The sequence below is a fragment of the Ictidomys tridecemlineatus genome, chromosome 14, assembly GCF_052094955.1.
Source record: "Ictidomys tridecemlineatus isolate mIctTri1 chromosome 14, mIctTri1.hap1, whole genome shotgun sequence".
NCBI classification, from domain to species: domain Eukaryota; kingdom Metazoa; phylum Chordata; class Mammalia; order Rodentia; family Sciuridae; genus Ictidomys; species Ictidomys tridecemlineatus.
In genome coordinates this window covers 63145716-63167374 of record NC_135490.1, presented here as the reverse complement: position 1 = coordinate 63167374, position 21659 = coordinate 63145716, and the positions used below count along the sequence as shown (strand labels likewise).

Genomic DNA, 21659 nt, shown 5'->3' with positions numbered 1-21659 from the left:
CTGTCTCTAAAAAAAAAGTACAAAATAGGGCTGGGGATGTGGCTCAGTGGTTGAGTGCCCCTCAGTTCAATTCCTGATACCAAAAAATTAAAAAATAAAATCAATCATCATCTGGGGCTAGGGATGTGGCTCAGTGGAAGAGTACTTGTCTAACATGTACAAGGCCCTGGGTTCTACCCTCGGCATTGCAGAAACAAACAAAACCTCTAAAAAAGCTCTAAAAAAATCATCAATTTCAGTCTTTTTAATTGGAGTATTTAGCTTATTAACATTTAATTTAGTTGTTGAAATGAATGGAGGCAGGTCTATCATTTAATTCATTGTTTTATATTTTTTCTCCTATAACATATTTCTCCATTTTTGCTTCCTATTTTTAAAAAAATTATTTAAATTTTAGAAATTATTGTTTTAATTTTCCTGCTGCTTCTTAGCTAAGCCTTTGCATCATGTTAAGTAGCTGACCTATAGGTTACAAAATATATCCTCAACTTTTCACAGTCCACTTGTAATTGATAATGTGCTTCCTCATGTAAATTCTACATGAAAAGTGCAATTTCTTAAACACAAAACTCATCAGATGGAGTTAACAGCCAAATAGAAATGTTAAGGGAAAGAGTAAATAAACTTTAGGATAAATCAATCAAAATGATTCAGAATGAGTAATAGAGAAGAAAAAGATTGAAAATAAAATGAAAAAAAAATCTTAGGAACTTGCCAAATAGTTAAACATATATATAATATGAATCTCAGAAGGAGGGAGGAAAATAAAATTTAAAAAATTTTTAACTAATAATATTTAAACACTTCCCAAATGGAATGCAAGTCTGAATTTTTCAGATTCAAGATACTAAACAAACATGAAGTTAAATAAACATGAAGTCCACTCCAAGGCACATGGAGGTCAAACAGAAATAATAAGTCTTAAAGAATAAAGAGAACATCAATAACAGAGGACTTCCACTTGGTCATTTTTTTATAGTATCTATTTCTGATGAAATTTCCCACTTCTTTGCTGAGATTTTGATTCACTCAAAACAACCTCTTCCCCCTGGATTTTCACTTAGAACAGATATAAAACCCTTTAAAATGATAAAAATACTTTTAAACCCTTGCCTTTTAAATTCTAATATCTTGTTCACCTCCAGGTCAGATTTGGTTGACTTTTCTCTTAAGGATTTGTTCCATTTTTCTCTATGCTTTATGTGTGAAGTAGTTTTGACTTGAATCTTGGACATTATGAATGCTAAGTTATAGAGATTCCAGATTCTGTTTTCCTCTGATGAGTCTTGTTTTTCCCTTGTTTTAGCAAATAATTTTCTTGGACTTGAACTAAAAACTCTGTTTCTTGGATTTGGTTTGGGTATGCCCTCTTTGACACTTTCTTTCTGGATATCCCCATTTTTTTTTTTTAAGCATTCATGATTTTCTGGCTTCACGTGTCTCATTCCCCAGAATACAAAGCCAGCGTGCAGACTACATCTGCTGATTTATCTTTTCTTCTCCTGTTCTCCAAATAGACATGCAACACTAGAGGTTATCTACTTCTGTCCCCTCTTCAGTGCCTTCAAGTAGTCACTTTATGTAACATGTCCAGATTTGGGAGTTCAGGAATGGTTAGAGTATCCAGAATAGTCTGTTACATGCGAAAGCAAAAGCCCATACTATATGATGCTTATGAAATGGTAATGTTCAAATTTATATATATCCCAGCTTACTCATCATAGTTGTCCTGAATGACCTGGAACTGCTTTAAAAAAAATCAGGAATACTAGAAATAATTTGCCATTGTCCTTGAAGTCAATTTTAAAAGATAAGGACCAAAGGAGTTGGGCAATGGGAGCATTCTTGCATAACAGGAGCCAAGTCTGGCATCTCTCAGGGTGACAGAGACTACCATTCCCTAATATCTGTTCTGCTTCTCTCTTAGTTAAACAAACAAACAACAAACACAAACAGGCCTGGTTTTTAAACTAAGCAAAAGCTATTCTGAATGAAAGCTTCATTTCCCAGTCTTCATTACACACAGGTAGCCATGTAACTAAGTTTCAGTCAGTGGAATGAAATGGAAGTGTCAAGTTCAATTTCCAGGATGTACTGTTAATGAAGAATGGAGAGGTGAACCCTTTTTGTGGTTCTTTCTTTTCCCTGCTGACTGGAATGCTGATGGGATAACTAAATTCAAGCAGCCATGATTAATCTTGAGGTAATAGCCCTGTGCTAAGGTTGAAGAAGCCAGAATTCCCGATGCTATGGAGCTTCTGAGCCTGCTCTTGATTGCCCACCCTCCAGCTTTCCTTTATGTGGAAATAAAAAAATAAAGTTACAAATTTTTTAGGCATTATTATTTTTGAGTTTCTATAATATTCAGCTAAATCAACTCAATAATTCTATAGGGGAGGGGAAAAAAAGTCGTATTATTTTGCAGTCAAACCACCAGAACCTGGGAGATCTGTATTACTTTGCAGCCTGGATAGCAATCATCCCACCCTACTCTACAGATAGCACGGTAGAAATGAGCTTGAACACTAATGCTTCCCAGGCCTAAGTTCAGCTCCAGCTGAAAGTGTTCAGAAACCACCCCAGCCATCACTGCCAAGCAGACCTATCCCTTATCCCACATAAAATTCCTTTGACAGAATGTTCCATTCTCTTCTCTCTCAAGGCTGTCCTGAGTTATTCATTCACTCAAAAAAATATATACTTAATGTCGTCCACTCAGACTTGATTTCCACTCACTAATATACTCAATGCCTACCTGACATCTGGATTCCATTTTGTGGAAGTGCTAGATGAGGTGAGAGTTGTCTGGGACTAGCATTCAGCCTCAGGATGTCACTCTCACAAGTCTATATCCTAACTCCACCTCACCTAATTATTTTGGTAATGCCTATATACAAAATAAATAAATTTTTAAAAATCAAAACTAAGAAACAGAGTCAGAGAACAGAGCCCAAAAGGCCCTTAGAAGTCACCATTTTGTTTTGTTTCACCTTCTTACACTAACATTAAGTACACAGAGGCTCTGATATATTAGGAGGCAGGGACTTGCCCAAGGTTACAAAAACAGTGGCAAAGCCAGAACCAGGACTCAGATTTCCCCCATGACATCTAGTCCTCTGACCTTTTCTCAATCATTATTTCCTTTATTCACACTTAATTCAAACACGAAGAAAGATGACACATCTGTTATTGCCATTAGAAAATAAAACTTTTTACTTAAAAGCCATTCCATTCAGCTCAGTATCAAAGAGAGGAATTACCTTTGGCAATTTGCCTTTCAATTTGTTCACACTTAACTCTGAAGAGTGAACTTGACAGCAGCCAAGACCAGGGCCTTTTTTTTCTGGCTTTGGAACCCTTGGCACTAGAAGAAAATGAAGTCAGGTGAAAGTCACATGCTTACTTGCAAGGTAAGTTTCCAGCCAAGTGATTTTTGCCTAAGGCTAATTCTCAGAAATCCTTCTAACAATTTTTACCAGCTACTCTCTGTAGGACTGTTCTCTAACACTTTGTACTCAACAAAGCCAATTCTAAGGGGGAAAAAAGAGAGCCAGAGTAAGGGAGAGATTGCCTTTGTTCCTGCATTCCAAGGTGCTGTAACTGTCACCTGTAATAAATAAATTGGAAGTTTGCAGAAGGGAACTGGCTCTGGGGACCAGTGACCCTGCTCTCCTATGGCAGAAACAGCTGCCAAGTGCATACTTTCAGTCTGTATTCTCAGGGGAAGGAATGAAAGCAATTCTTTCAAGCTCCTTTTGTTTTTTATTTTATTTTTAATTTCATTTACTTGTCATTTCTATTCCTACATAATGATTCAGGGACAGTATGCCCTTTGTGCACTTTTTATTGATTTTTACTTAGACAAAATCTGCCCATAATTCAAACATCCTGGACTCGGTTGCTGCAAGTGTCTTCTTGGAATGTTAACTCTTAGTACTTATTTGGGTTTCATCTAATTTTGCAGTAGTGACCTAGAGCAATCTTTAGATATTTAATCCCAGATTGCAACTCCATTTGTCTGGTCCTGGGGGAAGAAGAGTCGGGGGAGTTCATCCACTAAGACTCGGTTTCCACTCACTGACTTGGCAGGTTTGGGCTCAGTCATCCCACTGAGAAATGACAGAGCAGACAGAAAAACCAGAAGGCTGGCAAGACTCCTGAGGGCCTGAGTTCAAGAAACCTCTTTAATTTGTAAGCTTTTTGGAATTAAAATCACTGTGCACGCTTGATTATATAAAAATAGCACCAAGAATACTTTAAAAAAATGTGCTGTTCTCTGGCTGGGCAAGACAGAATCTATGGAACTTCAAAATGCTGCAAAACAAGTAAACATTCAAAGGAAATCTCTAAAGAAAAAGTTTAAAACTGTCTTTAGAGGTCATATTAGTTATTTATCCTAGGACTTTTAAGAGTGAGAGAGCTGCCAAGTACAAAAAAGCTGTAGTGACAGGTTTTTACCCTGAGGCAGGTTAAATAAAAAAGAAGAATAAGCACAGGTAGAACAAAACATCACAGTCCTTCTTTAGGAAGTCGGAAAGTTTTCCATCTTCCTACAGAGACCAACCAGAACTGCCCTGGAATGTCTGCCCTTGCATCTGTAAGCATAAGAGTCAGAATAAAATTAAAACACCATACCTTGCCCTGTTAGGTGAAGTACAACCACAGATCAGTAGGGAATGCTGTTGTTTTTTGCTTTTCCATGTTCCAGGGAGGGGATGCTTCAGACAATATTTGGTTTGTGTAGTCACAGCTTTGAATTTTTCATTTTTCTTCCCCATAATCATATGCTTTTTATTTCTGTCCAGTACTTTGATCCCCATTGCTTAGATACTGTAACCATTTTCTTGAGCATTTGGGATCTAAAGCAGGTGTGGGCAGCAGAAGTGAGAGCCAGACTTGGTGGAGGCATTCTGATCCCACCCATAGTCCACAGCAGGGCATGAGAGGGTCAATGCAAGAAGGAAAGCAGGTGCTTACGCAAGGTGTGCTGACTGTGAGAAACAGAATAGCTGGCTCACCAGGATGGAAGCCGGCGGAAGAGTAGCCGCTGAACCCAAGAGCCAAAAGGGGCTAATGGGATCATCTGGTCCCAAAGTCCACCCAAGGCAGGAATCCTCTGCACAAGGTTACTGGCCAGTAGCCAGCCAACTTCTGCTTGGAAAAATCAAAAATATCTCTGGGTAACACGGTAAAGCACTCAGATCTCTCTCCAACAAAGGATTTAGCAAATCAGCCTCAAAGAATGTGCTCAGCTGGTACCCTGTAGCTGTTAAGCCTTCAGGGTATCTCAGCTTTTGAGCTAAAATCAGTCTCTTTGGCAGTCCCCAGGCAACAGCTAAGCAAGGCAGTAGTATAAAGACCCAGTCACTTCTGCTCCTCATGGGTTCCTCTAAGGTATCACCTTTGCTTTGAAGCTCCATAGGGTCTGAGAGATCCTGTGAGACCTGAACCATACATAGCCTGAAGGCTCTCCTGCCCAACCTTGCTTTTTCTCTCGAATTATAGTTTGCACTTGGAATTTCCTCTAAAGGCCCAAGTGTGGAAAGTTTGGTCCCCAGCCTGTGGTGCCTTTGGGAGGTGGAGGAACCTTCAAGAGGTGGAGCTAAAGGATAGGGAGCAGGGTGGGTGGATGTGGCTTGGTGGCAGAGCACTTGCCTAGCATGTACAAAGCCCTAAGTTCAATTCCCAGCACACTTAAGGGGGGAAAAAAAAAGAGGCGGGGCTAGTGGAAGGAAGTTAAGTGATTGAAGACATGCCCTTGAAGGGGATACTGGTACCTCAGCCCCTCCTCTTCTAATTTTCCCCCACAGTGGCCATGAGGTGAGCAGCCTCCTCCACTCTATGCTCCAGCTATGATATATTGCCACTCCACAGGTCCAAAAGCAACAAGCCAAGTGACCATGTACTGAAACTTCTGAAATCATGAGCCAAGATAAATCTTTCCTCCTTCTAAGTTGATTTATCTCAGCTATTTTCTCACCATGATGGAAAGTGGGCCATAGGTACCTCCTTTTCTTTTTCTAGGTGTCACTTCTCAAAAAGCCTTAATAATGAAAGCACAGAGAATTTTTTTGTGAATATGTTAGTATTCTATAAGAAATTCTAACAGTGGAAACATGCCATTATGTATTTGTCAAAATGCATAGAACTTTAAGGCACAAAGAGTGAACCTTAATGTATGCAAATTGAAGAAAAATAATTTAGGAGCTCAGATGATCCCAGGATGAAATGCGAATTGTGATTAAAAAAAATCTAACTGTATAATAAATTTGTGAAAAATCTTCACTGAAGCGGGTGTGGGGGTAAAGATGCTGACCTAAGTAACTCTGGAAATGAGTAGAGTCTATTAAGATAAAGGCGAAAGAAACTGCACTGTAATCTAGTTAGTTGACGAAGTTGTTTCCTGTGGGGGTCCATGGTAACAATTCTAATACCACCACACATGTATATTGCAATTGAACAATTACGTAAATGGATAGCAGATGGTGGGAGCCAGGATTCTCATTGTCCTAGTGGAAAATTACAAATTGGAAAGGGGAGGTCTAGAATGATCCTTGTGGTAACGGATTAGAGTTGGAAGCATCAGTATGAATTCATGTTTATGTTAACTTATAGTTGGTTACACACAGAAATATTTTAAAATGGTGTATATACACAGATTAGCACATGCATAATCTCCTTGTTCTATCAGCTGAAAGGGTACTGACACACCCTAATATTGACAAGCTCATCCAATACTGAGATCTTGGTTTTTAATATCATTCTCCAAAATAAATAAAGGAACCAGGGTTACTTGGAGAAATAGCTGAATCTAAGACTGGGGTTGGAAATATACAAGATCCATCTGGAACATCTTATAATGGTAGGTGCATCTTGTAGTTTAAAAAAAAAAAGTGCTCAAGAAACAAATACCAAATCCCAAAATGATAGGAGTATTGTAAAAGGACACAAAAGTCAAGTGAAAGAGTACCCATTGTCCAAAGCTATAAAGTATACAATAAACATACATGAGTCCCTACTAATATAAATAAATGATTAAACATAAATACATGAAAAGATGAGAGAAATCTACTATGAAGGAATTCTAAATAATTTATGTGTGAACTCCACCCTCAGTGAGGCAGTGCTTAACTTTCCACTTCTAAGTGTGGACTGTGCACAGTGACTTCCTTCCTAAGAGTACACAATAAAAGCAGAGACATCTGACAAACACTACTTCAAGCCAGGTGATTAAGGTCAACACCAGGAGTGATGTCATCCCGTTCGTAGCAGGTACTTTTAATAGGATATGGTGAGAATGACAATTTACTTCCCCCACTATAATCAAAGAAAAACACAAGACAAATCCCAAAGATGGGATAGTCTACAAAGTACTGGACCCAATTGTCCTCAAAACTGTCAAGGTCATCAAAACCAAGAAAAGCCTGAGAAAATATCAAGCCAAGGAAAACCAAAAGCGACATGACTACCAGATACAATATGGCGTCCTGGATAGTAGACTTGGGCAAATGCCAAGAAAATCCAAATTAAGTATGAACTTAAGTTCATCAAATGTGAAATAAGGACCTCACAAATGTTAGATGTTAATAATAGGGGAAATTGGATATGGAGTATATGGCAATACTGCACAATCTTCACAATTTGTCTGCAAATCTACAACTGTTAGAAAAATCTATAACTGTTACAAAAAGTTCATCTAAAAATAATTCCTTATATTATTAAAATGAATTTAATTATACTTAGATAAATGTGCCTGCTAGTAATTTTTACCATCATGAGTGGCACTTGACAGTCCTCTGCCTAGATTCCCCCCACCCTAGGTTTTCATGTGCCCGCTCTTTGTTGACAGTCAGGGCTCTAATCAGGTATCATGACTTCAGGGAGAGTTTTTCTAACTACCCAGTCTGAAGCAGCACCTCCCAATCCCATACACATTCTTTTTCATCTTGTCTTGGTTCCTTCCAAAATTATTTTGCTTTTGTGTATTGTCTCATAACCACCTCCATCCATTAGACTCAGTACCACATAGAGTCATCCACAGTTACTTCTCAATGCCTAGACAAGTATCTGGAAATACAGTGAGCACTCAAAAAAAAATTGTTGGATGAATAAATTAAAAAAATAGGTCTAAATCCTTTACATATGATAGTCATTCAAACATACAAACTTGCACTCCTTCTAGTTTTGTTTAGGCAAAAAATCTCCATCGGGCATGGTGGCATACACCTGTAATCCCAGCTGCTAGGGAGGCTAAGGCAAAAGGATCAGCAGCCTCAGCAAAAGCAAGGCACTAAGCAACTCAGTGAGACCCTGTCTCTAAATAAAATATAAAATAGGGCTGAGGATGTGCCCCCTCCCCACAAAAAAAAAGTCTCTAGATTCTTCAGCATTCCTCTTGACATAGTTGCCTTGTACTTAATTATGATATAGTTAGTAGTAATAATAATTTTATTGAGGGCTGGGGATGTGGCTCAAGTGGTAGCACGCTCGCCTGGCATACGTGCGGCCCGGGTTCGATCCTCAGCACCACATACAAACAAAAACAAAGATATTGTGTCCACTGAAAACTAAAAAGTAAATATTAAAATTCTCTCTCTCTCTCTCTTTAAAAAAATAATAATTTTATTGATTTATCACTTTACTTTGTGCTATGCACTACGAAGGACTTTTAAAAGAGTTTCTTTTTTAATCCTCACCAAAAATGTATGCTCCACGAGTCAGTACTACTGAAGATCTCTGGAATGTCATTATCCCTCTTAAAGAGTGGCTCCAGATCTGAACTCCGCTGTCTGGATGTGATCTGGATGGCCTGACCATTGTCTTCTCTGATGTATTCTATCAAAATCGCCTATGTGTGTGTGTGTGGGGGGGATTGGCTTAAGCAATGAACTTACTGTTTGTCCTCTACCAGTGAGCATCACATTGGTCTGGAACAAGATTGGTGCTATGGCAGAATATAATTCCATTTCCTCACCACGGGCACCATTTAGTTCTGCTGGCTTGTTTTCACAGCATGACTTTCTCAATGAAGGAAGCTCGGTGTTAGTCTATATTTTGGCACAGTCATCCATCTCATTGTGGATTGGCACTTTGAGTAGCACTGATCTCAGCCAAAATTCTCAACATGATTTTTTAAAAATATATTCTTTTTAGTTGTAGATGAACACAATACCTTTATTTTATTTATCTATTTTTTTATGTGGTGCTAAGGATCAATCCCAGTGTCTCATGCATGCTAGGAAGCACTCTACTACTGAGCTACAACCACAGTCCTCTCAACATGATTTTTTAATTCATGTTGTAACACAGGCTCAACATCTAGTATATTACTACTGCCTACCAACTTCCAGTAAGAGGACCTATTTGGGATCTAAATCCTACAAAGAATACTCAAAGATGGCCCAGGAGAGCAGTTCGTGACAAATCGTGAGAGGAAGGCATAGTGGAAAATCCTTAAGATTGGTTCCCAAGATTTCTGTCTTTATCCTGAGCCTATCACTAATCTGCTGTGAGTAAGAAAATTTCCATTTCTGAGCCTTATCTATAAGAAAGGATGACAGAGCTACTTGATTTCTAAGGGCCTTCCAGGTTTTATGGTGTAAGATTCAACTCTTTGAGTCAAAGGACTTCCATACTCTAAATGTCCCTAGACTGGACCTTCCACCGTTTTCCTGCCCCATCATAGCCCACCATCTTGACTGCCACAGTGCTTTGTCTGGGGACAAATTAGCTGGCTTCAGAAGGGGAATATCACAATGATATCCAGCGGCCAGGCCCCAAGATAAAAGAATTAGTCTAGGGGCTGAAAGTCTTCCCCAAAGATGGACCCATACTTTTGTCAAGCATAATGATATCAATACACAAATTCCATTAGAATTGTTCTGAAGGAATTCCATGTGTTTGTCATACTCTGTCATAGGCCAAATAATAACCTCCAAGATGTCAATTCTTAATTCCTAGAACATGTAAATGTTACATATTTGGAACAACATCATCTTATTTGCACATGTGGTACCCTATTTGCTAATGTGATTAAATTAAGGATTTTGAGATGTGGAGATTATCCTAGATGATCTGGGTGGGCGTTAAATACCATCAGAAGTACCTTTATAAAAGGGAAACAGGAGAAGTTTCCACATACAGAAATAGATGGCAAAATGACAGCAGTGCTAGATTTTGAAGTGATGTCGTCACAAATCAAGGAATGCTGGAAGCCACCAGAAGCTGAAAGAGGCTAGGGACAAAGAACAGATTATCTCCCAAGGCATCTGGAGGGAGCACATCCTTGCCAATGCCAATCAAGCCCAGTGAGGCTGACTTGGATTTCTGTACTCCAGAGCTTTGAGAGAATAAGTTTGTTGCTTTAAGCCACCAAGTTTGTGGTCATTTGTAACAGTAGCCATAGGAAACTAATATACTCTGCTCCTTTCAGTTATATTTTCCTTTCATAAGATTGGTATGGTTTAGATCCTCAATGTTGCCTAAAGGTTCAGGTGCTAAAGGCTTGGGCCCCAGCCTGTGGTGCTGTTGGCAAGTGATGGAACCTTTAGGAGATGGGGCTTGATGGGAGGAAGTTAGGTCATTGGGGCTGTGCCCTTAAAGGGGATATTGAGCCCTTGGCTCCCTCCTCCCTCTTTCTGCTTTCTGGCCACCATGAGGTGAACAGCTTTGCTTCACCAAGGCCTCCAGTTATGATGTTCTGCCTCAAAGGTCCCAAAACAACAGAGCTCACCGACCATGGACTGAAACCTCTGAAAACTTGAGCCAAAATAAATCTTCCTCCATCAGGTGCAGTGGTGCATACCTGTAATCCCAGCAACTCACGAGGCTGAGGCAGGAGGATCACAAGTTCAAGGCCAGCTTTAGCAACTTAGAGAGACACTGTCTTAAAAAAATAAAATAAAATAAAAAGGGTTGGGAATATAGTTAAGTGGTAAAGCACCCCTGGGTTCAATTGTCAATACTGCAGAGGAAAAACAAAAAAAGCAAAAGCAATTTCCTCCTTTAAGTTGATTCGTCTCAGGTATTTGTTCCAGCAGAGAAAGCTGACGGACACAGTTTCTCTTTTTCTAATGAACAAAGGACGACGGTGAATAAAAAAAATTTCAATTTGAAAATAAAAGAGCTGTTTACAGAAGTCCAAGTCGAGTTTGGAAGACCACAAAAGATAACCGAGTACCCCTGGACTGCCTATACAGAGGAGAAGACCCTGCTACCACCCTTAGCTCCAGGTCAGGAGGAAAGAGCTGAATGGAGAGCTGGCTGGCTGCCTGATCAAGCTGTGGCTTCAGTCAGAGGACACACCCTGCTCCTGGTGACCCAGCAGGAAAGGAGCAAGGGAAATGCCTACCTTCCTACCACCACTCCCTTCCTCTGACTCCCTAAAGGTGTCTTCCATTTGGGTAAATCTAAGTAGAAACCAAATGCAAAGGAGTCATTAAGGCCAGAGCAGTGGAGGCTAGAGAGTGGATTTATAAGAGCAAATGGAAACACCTAGTAGGCATGTAACTTTAATCCCTTCTCAAGACTATCCACCCAGATCAATTTAGTTTTGTGAACTAAGAGGGGGCCCTGGACTCTGGCCATGTGGCCTTGGGAAATTCACTGCCTCTCTAGGCCTCCTTCTCTTCAGCTGTGAAAGGCAGGGTTTAAAATAGAGTCTCTAAGATCCCCCTTAGCTCTGGTGGGCGTGATTCTGGAAGCAGATTGAATGCCTTACCAGGCTAGGCTAATGTGTGCCTTGAGTCCTGACAGCTGTTTATTTACTAAAGTACATGCAGGCCTTTCTTTCCATGACGTACACATCTCAGCATCTGTTCAAGCACATGCAGTGCATGCTGGGTACTGAGCCACGCGAGGAGGCTGTGCTCCCATGCAGCATGCAGACATATCACAGGCATGCTGGAAAAGGAAGCATTAGACCAGAAACCCACACTGGGTTCTGGAGGACTAACTCAAAAGCCCAAGAGGCTGGCAGTAAGGCAAACCACTTACCCATCGGCCCGGTTGGCAATTGGTGGGCACGCCTGCTGTTCCTTAAGAAGACCAGGGAGGCCTCAGCAGCTGGCTGCAGCCGAATAGCCCTCAGGCTGGTCAGCAAGTCCACTGGCAAGCCCAGAAAGCCCAGCAAAGGGTTGACTGCCAGCAACCATGCAGATGGTAATAATTAGCCAGAAAAATCAAGCTATGGAAAGTTCCAAGGGTCCAGGAAAGTCCTACATTACACAAAGAACATACTGAGCCCTCCCTTGCTGCCTTGGGGCATTTTGTTCTGTATTTTGTCTGCTTTTTCAACTCTTCCTGTCTGCTTGGGTCTCTCTGGAACCTCTTTTAAAAAATAGAGGGTGAGGGTAAAGAATAAAGCATCCTCATTGCTGCTCTAGGTTTGAAACTGCAGAAGGCATAGAAGCCTCCCCCCACCCCTGCCCATCCCCATGTATCTTGGGTGGTCTGGCATAAACAACAGATTCCCTCCCTTTCTCCCACCCTACTCCTAGTCATTAAACCATAATTAGTGATTGGCCCCAAATGAGCCCTGGTTTATAGTGTGTGATTTGGAGGAGAGAGTAAGGCCTAAGGAGGACCTATATTCCAAATCCTTAAAAACTGTCCCCAAACTGCTAATGATTGCCAAATTCCATGGTCATCTTGTTCCCAGCAAAACAATCTGATCCTTGTTATACACACACCCACACTTGGGTGGTATGTGCTTAAGGTTGTCCAGTGAATTACGGGCCTGCAAGCCTTACAGAGCTAAGGAAGTGAGGGGAGTCTGAATGTGAAAGGCTGAGAAGGTGGATGGGAGAGAGGCTATTGGGAAAGATGAAGGCTCTGGACATCAAGGAATAATATTATGCCCTTCATACAGCTGCCTAGAGCTGTCCCTATTGAGCTGGTGCTATAAATATTCTGAAAATTCCGGTAAGCAGCATCACTAGTGACTAACACACCAAAAGCCTATGACCTGGACTTTTCAAAGCTCCTCTCAGGTGGGAGGTTGCCTTTCCAGCCCAGGTAACAACCATGAAGTGTGGTTAGAGGCTGCCTCAGAAGTCTTCTTACTCCAAACACTCTTCCTACCCACTATCACAGTGGAACCTAAAAGTCTCCCATTAGATCCCACACCAGTAACATGAATTTGTTTTTTACAGCAGTCCATCCTTATCCAAGGTTTCTCTTTCTGGGGTTTCAGTTACCTACAATCAACCATGGTCTGAATGCATTAAGTAGAAATTTTCAGAAATAAAAAATGCAGAAGTTTTAAACTGCACATGGTTCTGAATAACATGATGAAATCTCACACTATCCCCTTGTCCCTCCTAGGATGTGAATCATGCCTTTGACCAGTGTATTCATGCTGTATAGGCTACCTGCACGTTAGTCACTTAGTAGCAGACTCAGTTATCAGAAAGTTGCAGTATCACAGTACCTGAGAACTAGTAACCCTTCTTTTACTTAAAGTCCCCAAGGCAAAAGAGTAGAGATGCTGGCAATTTGAATATGCCAAACAGAAGCATAAAGTGCTTCTTTTAAGTGAAAAGCTCAAAGCTCTTTATAAGGAGAAACTGCCCGGCCATTTTGTTGTTGTTGTTGTTGTTATTGTTTTTGCTTAGGGCATCTACCTGTGCATCTCCTGTCAGGTGCCCTGGGCATCTTCCAACCCCTGCTCTACAAAATGCCTTAAGAGGGTTTCACTCAGTTTTAGTGTTTTGAGAGTTACCATTCCTACTACTCTTTCCATTCACTTCCACATTAGGTCTGTCTGTCTGTCTATTCTTTTATTTTTCCTTTTTTTTTTTTTTTTGTAAGGGAGATTGAGCCTAGAGATGCTTTACTACTGAGCTACATCCCTAGTCCTTTTTATTTTCTTATTTTGAGACAGAATTTCTCTAAGTTACTAAGGATCTTGCTACATTGCTGAGGCTGGCCCTGAACCTGTCATTCTCCTGCCTCAGCCTGCCAAGTTCCTGGGATTATAGGTGTGCACCACCATGCCCAGTCAATATTCAAGATTCCTTAAACAGATAGAAATGGTTTAAATCAGGGAGAATTAGATTTACTAGAATTTTAATGTCAGACTTAAGCATCCATACCCACCATTAGGCATTCCCCTGAGTTAGAATCCTAACTCTAGTACTTATCAGCTGGCTGACTTTTTCATGTTATTTTTCTTCTCTAAACCTTGCTATCCTCATTTTTAAACCAGGGAAAATAACAGTACTCACCTGACAGGCAGTCATGAAGACTAGTCAAAGGGATAATGCATAGGAGCACTTCCCACAAAGCCTGGCCCAGAGTAAATGTTCAGTAAATGTCAGTCATGGATTTATTTCTCACCTACTTGTATTTCCAGTAAAAGTTGGCAAAGTGATGCATGTGAGTGTCAAGATCATTATAAATCTAATCCAGACTTGGGCTGTGCTCACAAATTTGTTCTTTGAAAAATGCACAAAATTTGTCTGTAAGTCGTGACCCCCCCTTCTGTTTTTCTAAGATAAGCTACATATAGCTCTTAACATTTATATCTCAGCTTGAAATTCTAAAGTCAGTCTCTCAGAAATATAAGTGGTTCAGCCAATGGCATTTGGAAAAAAACAAGCACATTTTTTGATTGTTTGTTTTTTTTATGTAATGGACCCAAGATGACCCAGCTAATGTGTGGCAGAGCCAGGATGTGCTCGCAGACAGTCTGGCTGCAGAGCCTAGCTCTCTTTCATTAAACTATACTATCCTGGGCTGTGTATGTAGCTCAGAGATAGAGCACTTGCTGAGCATGTGAAAGGCCCTGGGTTCAATTCCTGCACCACAAATAAACAAATATAATAAAAGTAATGTTAAAAACTATACCATCTCATAGATAAATGAAGTTCCTCAGGGGTACAGCATGGCTAAAAGTCATTACTCCACTTACTCACAGGAGCACTCTTCCTTCCATAGAACATTCTGTGCTGACCCTTTAACCCTGCTCCTCCCAGGCTATTTTCAGGGGCATCATTTGTCAAAATACAAAAGAACCATCATCACAACATATCATTGCTGCTGTCACACAGGGCTGCAAAAAAAATATTCAAGGCATTGTGGCTCGAATCGGGGATGGGTTCCAAACTCACCATCACCATTAACTGGCAGGATGCCCATGGGCCAGTCACTTAAGTTCCCCTCCTCTAGATTCCTTATCAGTGGAGTGGGGATCATGCCTCCTTGAGCTTTTGCGAAGATTACGTGAGCTGCTCTGAATAATGTGCTCAACATAATGTCTGGCTCAATGAATGAGCAGTTATCATTAAGGAAGATCAATAATAAGCTATTATGATTATTGATTACATAGTCCATAACTGGGAGCAGAATTGAGATGGCCACCTTCAGAGAAGACTGAGAGAGGAGCCATGTTATAAAATAAGCTCTCCAGGGTGATGTTCCTTGTATGTCCCTATAAAGAGGAGAGGGTGCCTGAGATAGAAGAGTTCACTCCCTGAGCCTGGCTGGCACACAGCCTCCAGCGGGCACCCCACAACAGGACATGATCATTACAGGAGGCAGATGGGAGGACCAAGTGAGCTGAGACAGGGAAGCTAGAAATCTCGCTGCCATAAGCAGTCATTTTCAGTCTAGGCAAAGCACTGCTTGTCAGCAGTTCTGCACATTATTTCAGAAAACTTTATTTCAACTGGAAAAGTTGGTCTTTACCTGACCTACAAGTCAGGTATGGATGGAGCTACTCCATTGGAAGTAGAAAAGGAGATACCTAGAGCACCTACATGATGCTGGTCTCCATGTTGAAGTCCTCAGCAAAGGGGCCCAGCATCCTGGCCCAGCATACATTTCCCAACTGCTATGTTAGAACATAGCAGTTGGGAAATGTATGTAAGAGGTGAACCCTGCCCTTCTTGAGCTTAGTATAAGCTCTCGTATAAGATAGGCTGGCAGCTGAACACCAGGCACAAATCCTAACAGGTACTATGGGCACTTCCTACCAAACTCTGAGGCTTCTCAGTTTGGAAGGGATCCCTCAACAGTTATACTGCCCAGTGAAGAGCACGTTTGCACTGTTCACCTTCTTCAATAAAACAGTCTTGAATTTTACCTCTCACAACACCTGGGTGAAGTGGCATTATTATTAGCCCATTTCCTAGATGAGGAAATTGAAGCAGAAGGCAATTAACTATCCAAAGTCATCCAGTTAGATAATGCTGAAACTCAGATTCAAACCTGGTCATCCTGATTTCTGAGCAGAGCAGCCTAGATTTGAGACCCACGCTGCTCGGTCCCTCCTCTGTCTCTTACTAGTTGTGTCTCCAGCCTCAATTTCCTCATCTGTAAAATGGGAATGATGATGACAATACTTACCACCCTTAGAATAGTGCTTGGTGCAGGGCAAGTGCTCAGTTATCATTAAGGAAGATCAATAATAGTTGCTACCTCAAGATACCAACCAGTAGGCAGTGACAATTTTGTTCAGTTCCCGCCCTCATTTAGTCAAGAGAACAGTGCATGACAAAACGTGACTGAGGAACAAATTGTGTAGTACAGAGAGTAAAAGCCATAGATGTTCAGAGAAAAGGCATTTAAAATGTCTCATTTATGACTGCTTCATAAGTTTTTGAGTACTCCTTGTGCAGAAGCCATGCTGAGTTCTCTGATCCCATCCAGTGTCAGCACATGTACTGCCAAAGCTAGCTTTTCAGCCACTGGCTGCTGGGAACATGTCCCTAACGAAGACAAAGGCCACGTGTGGGCTTCTGAGTAGACCAGTTAGCTCTGAGACACACAAACACACACACACACACACACACACACACACACACACACACACACACACCCCTATTTCAGACAGCACCTGAGTTCTGTCTAGAACTACAGCCCTGGTGCTCAAGGGCTCTGACCTAAGGCTTGTGCCACATCCCCACACCTGGAGAAACAACTCCAGGCATGTGTCCCATGATGGTGGGTGGGAGGCAGCAGACAGCATCATGGGCCAGAAGACAGCATCCAGGTCCTAGGAAACAACGAGGCCTTCACCTCAGTCATTGCTCTCTGAATCTTTTCAGAGCTGAAGGTATTTATGACTGCTCCTCGACATTCCAGGGGCTCCGAAAAGAAAGGAAAGAAACGGAGACATCAGGGAATTCATATCAATTTCCCAGAATTCTGCCATTAATACTTCCCACACCCAACAAAATGTGTGCTTTCGGGCTGGGGATGTGGCTCAAGTGGTGGCACGCTCGCCTGGCATGCTTGTGGCCCGGGTTCGATCCTCAGCACCACATACCAACAAAGAACTAAAAAATAAATATTAAAAAAATTAAAAAAAAATGTGTGCTTTCCGGGACGCAGTAATTAAAGTTCAATTTGGAAAGAGAAAGGAAGAAGGGATGTCGGATCTCACCCCAGATTCCCCTCATCCACCCACTACCATGCACACCCCCTGCAGAAGAAAACACCCCAGCCCCAAGCTGAAAGGATCGGTGCCTCATTTAGCTCAATCGATGGGAAATGACAGCAAGAATGTGCGGTGCCCGGTTCCTACCTCTTCGGCCGGGGTCCCCTTGCGCCACCTGCTAGGGCTGATCCATCCCCTCTCCCTGGGAAGGAGCCGCGGATCAGGGAGGAGTTCCGCGGAAGGAAGGGGAGGGCAGGGCAGGGTCTCCCCACCGAGCACTTGGGTACAGGGACAAGGGTGTTTCGTAACTCCTGCCTGGAACTTCCAGAGGCAGAACAGGAAATGTCCACTGGGGCCGGGATCTCAAGTGAGAAATGGGTCGGGTCTCCTTCGCTGGGGAGCTTCCTGAGCGCGCTCCCGGGGATCTGTCTGGAATTTAAAGCTCCCTCTGACTTCCGGTGCCTTTCCCCCCTTACACTTTCCTCCAGAACATTTTTTTTTTCTTCTTCTTCTTCTTCTTCTTCTCTGAATGGAACGTCAGCTTCGTTCCTGGCCTGCTCGAAACATTTCCTTCTGCCTGAACTTGGATCAGGAACACTCTCCCCTTGAGAGAGAATTTCTCCTGTTACAAAGTTCAATTAAAAAAAAAAAAAAGTGAGCTATTTGTTTTGCCAACTTTTGCACTGGGAACATTTTTGATGGGTTTTTTTTTTTCCCCCTGCCCTGATCCTCTGGATTTCAAGAAACACACACACACCCACCTCCCTCTTACTGACTTTTTACTTTTTTTTCTTAACTGCCTCCCTCCCCCGTGGAAAAACAACAGTAGCTGGTACATGGTTCCAGTAAAGATGTCCTTCATCTGTGGGCTCCTAGGCTGCTGCCCAAGTCGGCCTTCTTCATGCTGATGTGTCACTGGCCGTGCAGAGTGTGGTGTGTGGTGAAGGAGAGAGACGGTAATCATGGTCTTCAGGACCTCTCTTGGTTCTAAGTCTTTTGATGATGGTCACACAGGAATTGACTACCTTTCCCAAATGATGTCCCAGTCCATTACAAACTACCTCCTCTGCTCCCCAGGGATGATGGATGTGTATGGGACTGAGAAGTCCCATCAGAATATTGAGTTGTTGATAATCGCCCAGAGGGTGGCATGTCTGTGAATTATTAAATGCCACCACAAATTGGGAACCTTTAGAGTACTTGTTGACCCCTGCAATAAAACTCAGTACTTCTCACCGTGCTAATTGGGGATTTGTTCACAGACAGAAAATGAGAAGGTCTCCTCTCCTCTCTGTATTAAAAGAAGATAGAGGGGCTGGGGTTGTGTTTCGGTGGTAGAGTGCTCGCCTAGCACGTGTGAGGCACTGGGTTTGATCCTCAGCACCACAAAAAATAAATAAGATATTGTGTCCATCTACAACTAAAAAGAATTAAAAAGAAGGTACAGAATAAACAAACTATTAGTGCAAGCAAGATGTAAGGGGGAAAAGTGTGTGTGTGTGTGTGTGTGTGTTTCAATTAACTAGGTTATAACTCTTTTTTAAAATTAGTTGTTGATAGACCTTTATTTTATTTATTTGTATGTTGTGCTAAGGATAGAACCCAGTGCCTCATGCATGATAGGCAAGCGCACTACCACTGAGCCACAACCCCCCACATTCTTTAAACAACTTTTTAACTGTAATGCCTGTAATCCCAACTATTAGGCAGGATAATCACAAGTTCAAAGCCAGCCTGGGCAATTTAGTGAGACCCTGTCTCAAAATAAAAAAATTAAAAGGGCTTAGTGGTAGAGTCAGGGGCAGAGCAATCCTAGGAACCATAAAAAAATTGTTTGACTGACATATAAAACCATAAAAATAGTACACATTAAAGAGGTGTCATGATGTTTCAAAGCATGCATACATTGTGTGATGTTTAAATCAGGTAAAGCATATCTACCTCCTCAAATGTTTGTCATTTCTGTATGTTGAAAACATTAAAAAACTTTTTTTTTCTAGCTTTTTGAAGTGTCAGTATTATTGTTGTCTGTAATCACTCTACCATGCAACAGTACATCAGCTTGCTCCTATCTCTCAGTACCCATTGATTGACCTTGTCCCACCTCTCCCTCTCCACTACTCTCTCCAACCTCTGGTAATACTCTCAACTTCTGTGAGAACAACTTTTTCAGATTTCACAAATTAATGAGATCAAGTGTATTTGTCTCTCTGTGAGGTTAGAAAGTTTCAAATGCTTTAGAAGTGCCCTTCATTTACAGAAATTATACCACATTCATGATAGACTATGGCTAGCCATTTCTAGATTGATGAGTTGATATTCTGATTACATACTATCTGTATCTAGTCAGTAAGCAAAACTGACGTATTTCTGTTCTAGCTTGAGTTTTATGCCTGAACTTGAAAGTAACTGAAATGCATTCATACTATGGAAGTCACAGGTTCAGTCATTTCAAACTTGTGTTAATGTGGAGAGAATACTAATCAACAATCTTTAATCCATCTTTAAAAGTACTTAATTAGTTGTCTATTTTATATTCTAACATATTTAAACACAATAGTGAAATATAGAAATATCTCATTTGTTCTTCATCCTCAAATGATCTCAAGAGCCACACTTTGAAAGGAGGTGGACAGAGGGAGTCTATTTGATATCTGAACAGTTGACGAACCAGTTTTGATGTTGAAACTGAGGGTTAGAATCATTGGGAGAGGGGCTGGGGTTGTGGCTCAGCAATAGAGCAATCGCCTAGCACATGCAAGGTGCTGGGTTCGATCCTTAGCACCACATAAAAATAAATAAATAAAGAAAATAAAGGTATTGTGTCCAACTACAATTAAATATATATCATTGGTAGAGCATTTGATCAGTATTCGTGATTTGTTCTGGGGCAATCCCCAGTACCTAAATAAATAAATAAATTCTGCTCCCATTTAAGGGCAAAAGTCTAATTCTTGAATTCATTAGGCTTGAAGAACATACAGTTCAGTTGGTACAGCTCTCCAGAGATATCGATATGATGGGAGATATCGATATGATGGTGTTGCCAAACAGAATTAGTGGGACTGGCACTTCCAGTTCCCACCCCAAGATTGAGATTCACCTGACTGGCCACCTCTTTTCAGTTATTAAACTTGTTGCTTTGATATCATGAATACAGACACAGGGATAATGATCTCACATTGGACAGTAAAAGACAGAAATGAAGATAAGATGAAAACCCAGGCTTTTCAAGGTCAAAGTTCAACAGTATTCCATATGATAATATATCTTGTATTAGTTTGTGGAGGAGGGAACCACACTGAATTTAACTAGCTATGTAGCATTGTTGAATGCCTACTGTGCCAGATCTGTTGGAGGCTTTCTCAGAAAACAATTTTTAACACCACAACTCCATAAGGCGTTACTGTTCTCATTTTATAAAAGAGAAGTTGGGATTCTGAGAAGTATATTTTGCAAAGTTACTTGTCAGTATTAAGATTATTTGTGACCTGAGTCATAATATTTTTTATTTCATGTTATTCCTGATGTCTGTTTAGTCCTTCAACTCCCTATGATGTTTCATGCCAGAATTGCAAATATCATCCATTCATTCAATCTAGTTAATAAATATTTAATGAACATCAGTGTGCATACCAGTGAGCCAGGAGATGAAGGGCTGCCCAAGGGATGTTTGTAATCTGATCTTGCATGGAGAGAAATAAACATACCTGTGTCATTTAACTCAACAGTTCTACTCCTTGGTGTATATCCAAGAGAAACAAAAGCCTGTATGTGAATGTTCATAGCAGCATTATGTATAATAGCTGCTGGTAGAAACAACCTAAATGTTTATCAACTGAAGGTTAAATAAACAAAATGTGATATATCTATATAAAAGAATATTATAAAAAGAAACAAAGCACTTATACATACTGCATCATAGATGAATTTTGAACTCATTATGCAAAGTGGAAAATGCAGTCATAAAAGGCCACATATTATGGTTCCATTTATATATAATGTCCAGAATGGGCAAATCTATGGGCACAAAAAGTAGATTAGTGGTTTCTAGGGGCTGGGACTGTGATGGAGTTGGGGTTTGGGGATTGATAGCTAAAGAATATAGGGTTTCCTTCAGGATGATAAAAATGTTCTGAAATTGTGGAAGAGCTTGCATAACTTTGTGAATATACAAAAAACATTGAACTATTTTGTGAACTTATGGTATGTGAATGATTTGTATGAATTACCTCTCACTAAAGCTGTTACAAAAACAGTACCTGAAAAAAAACCTCTA

At 40.9% G+C, this 21659-nt stretch overlaps 1 protein-coding gene across 3 annotated transcripts in view; it reads right to left on the bottom strand.

The window, feature by feature from the left end:
• Tacc1 (transforming acidic coiled-coil containing protein 1) overlaps window positions 1-17952 on the bottom strand; it is a 114904-nt gene extending 96952 nt beyond the window's left edge. For 2 of the 3 annotated variants that reach the window (XM_078031235.1, XM_078031236.1), the window contains exon 1: window positions 17528-17664. The gene's annotated coding sequence lies outside the window, so the exon portion shown is untranslated. Of the gene's footprint in view, window positions 1-17527 lie in introns of all 3 variants that reach the window. The other variant, XM_078031237.1, reaches the window with a different exon arrangement.
• Between the last annotated feature and the right edge of the window lie 3707 nt (window positions 17953-21659).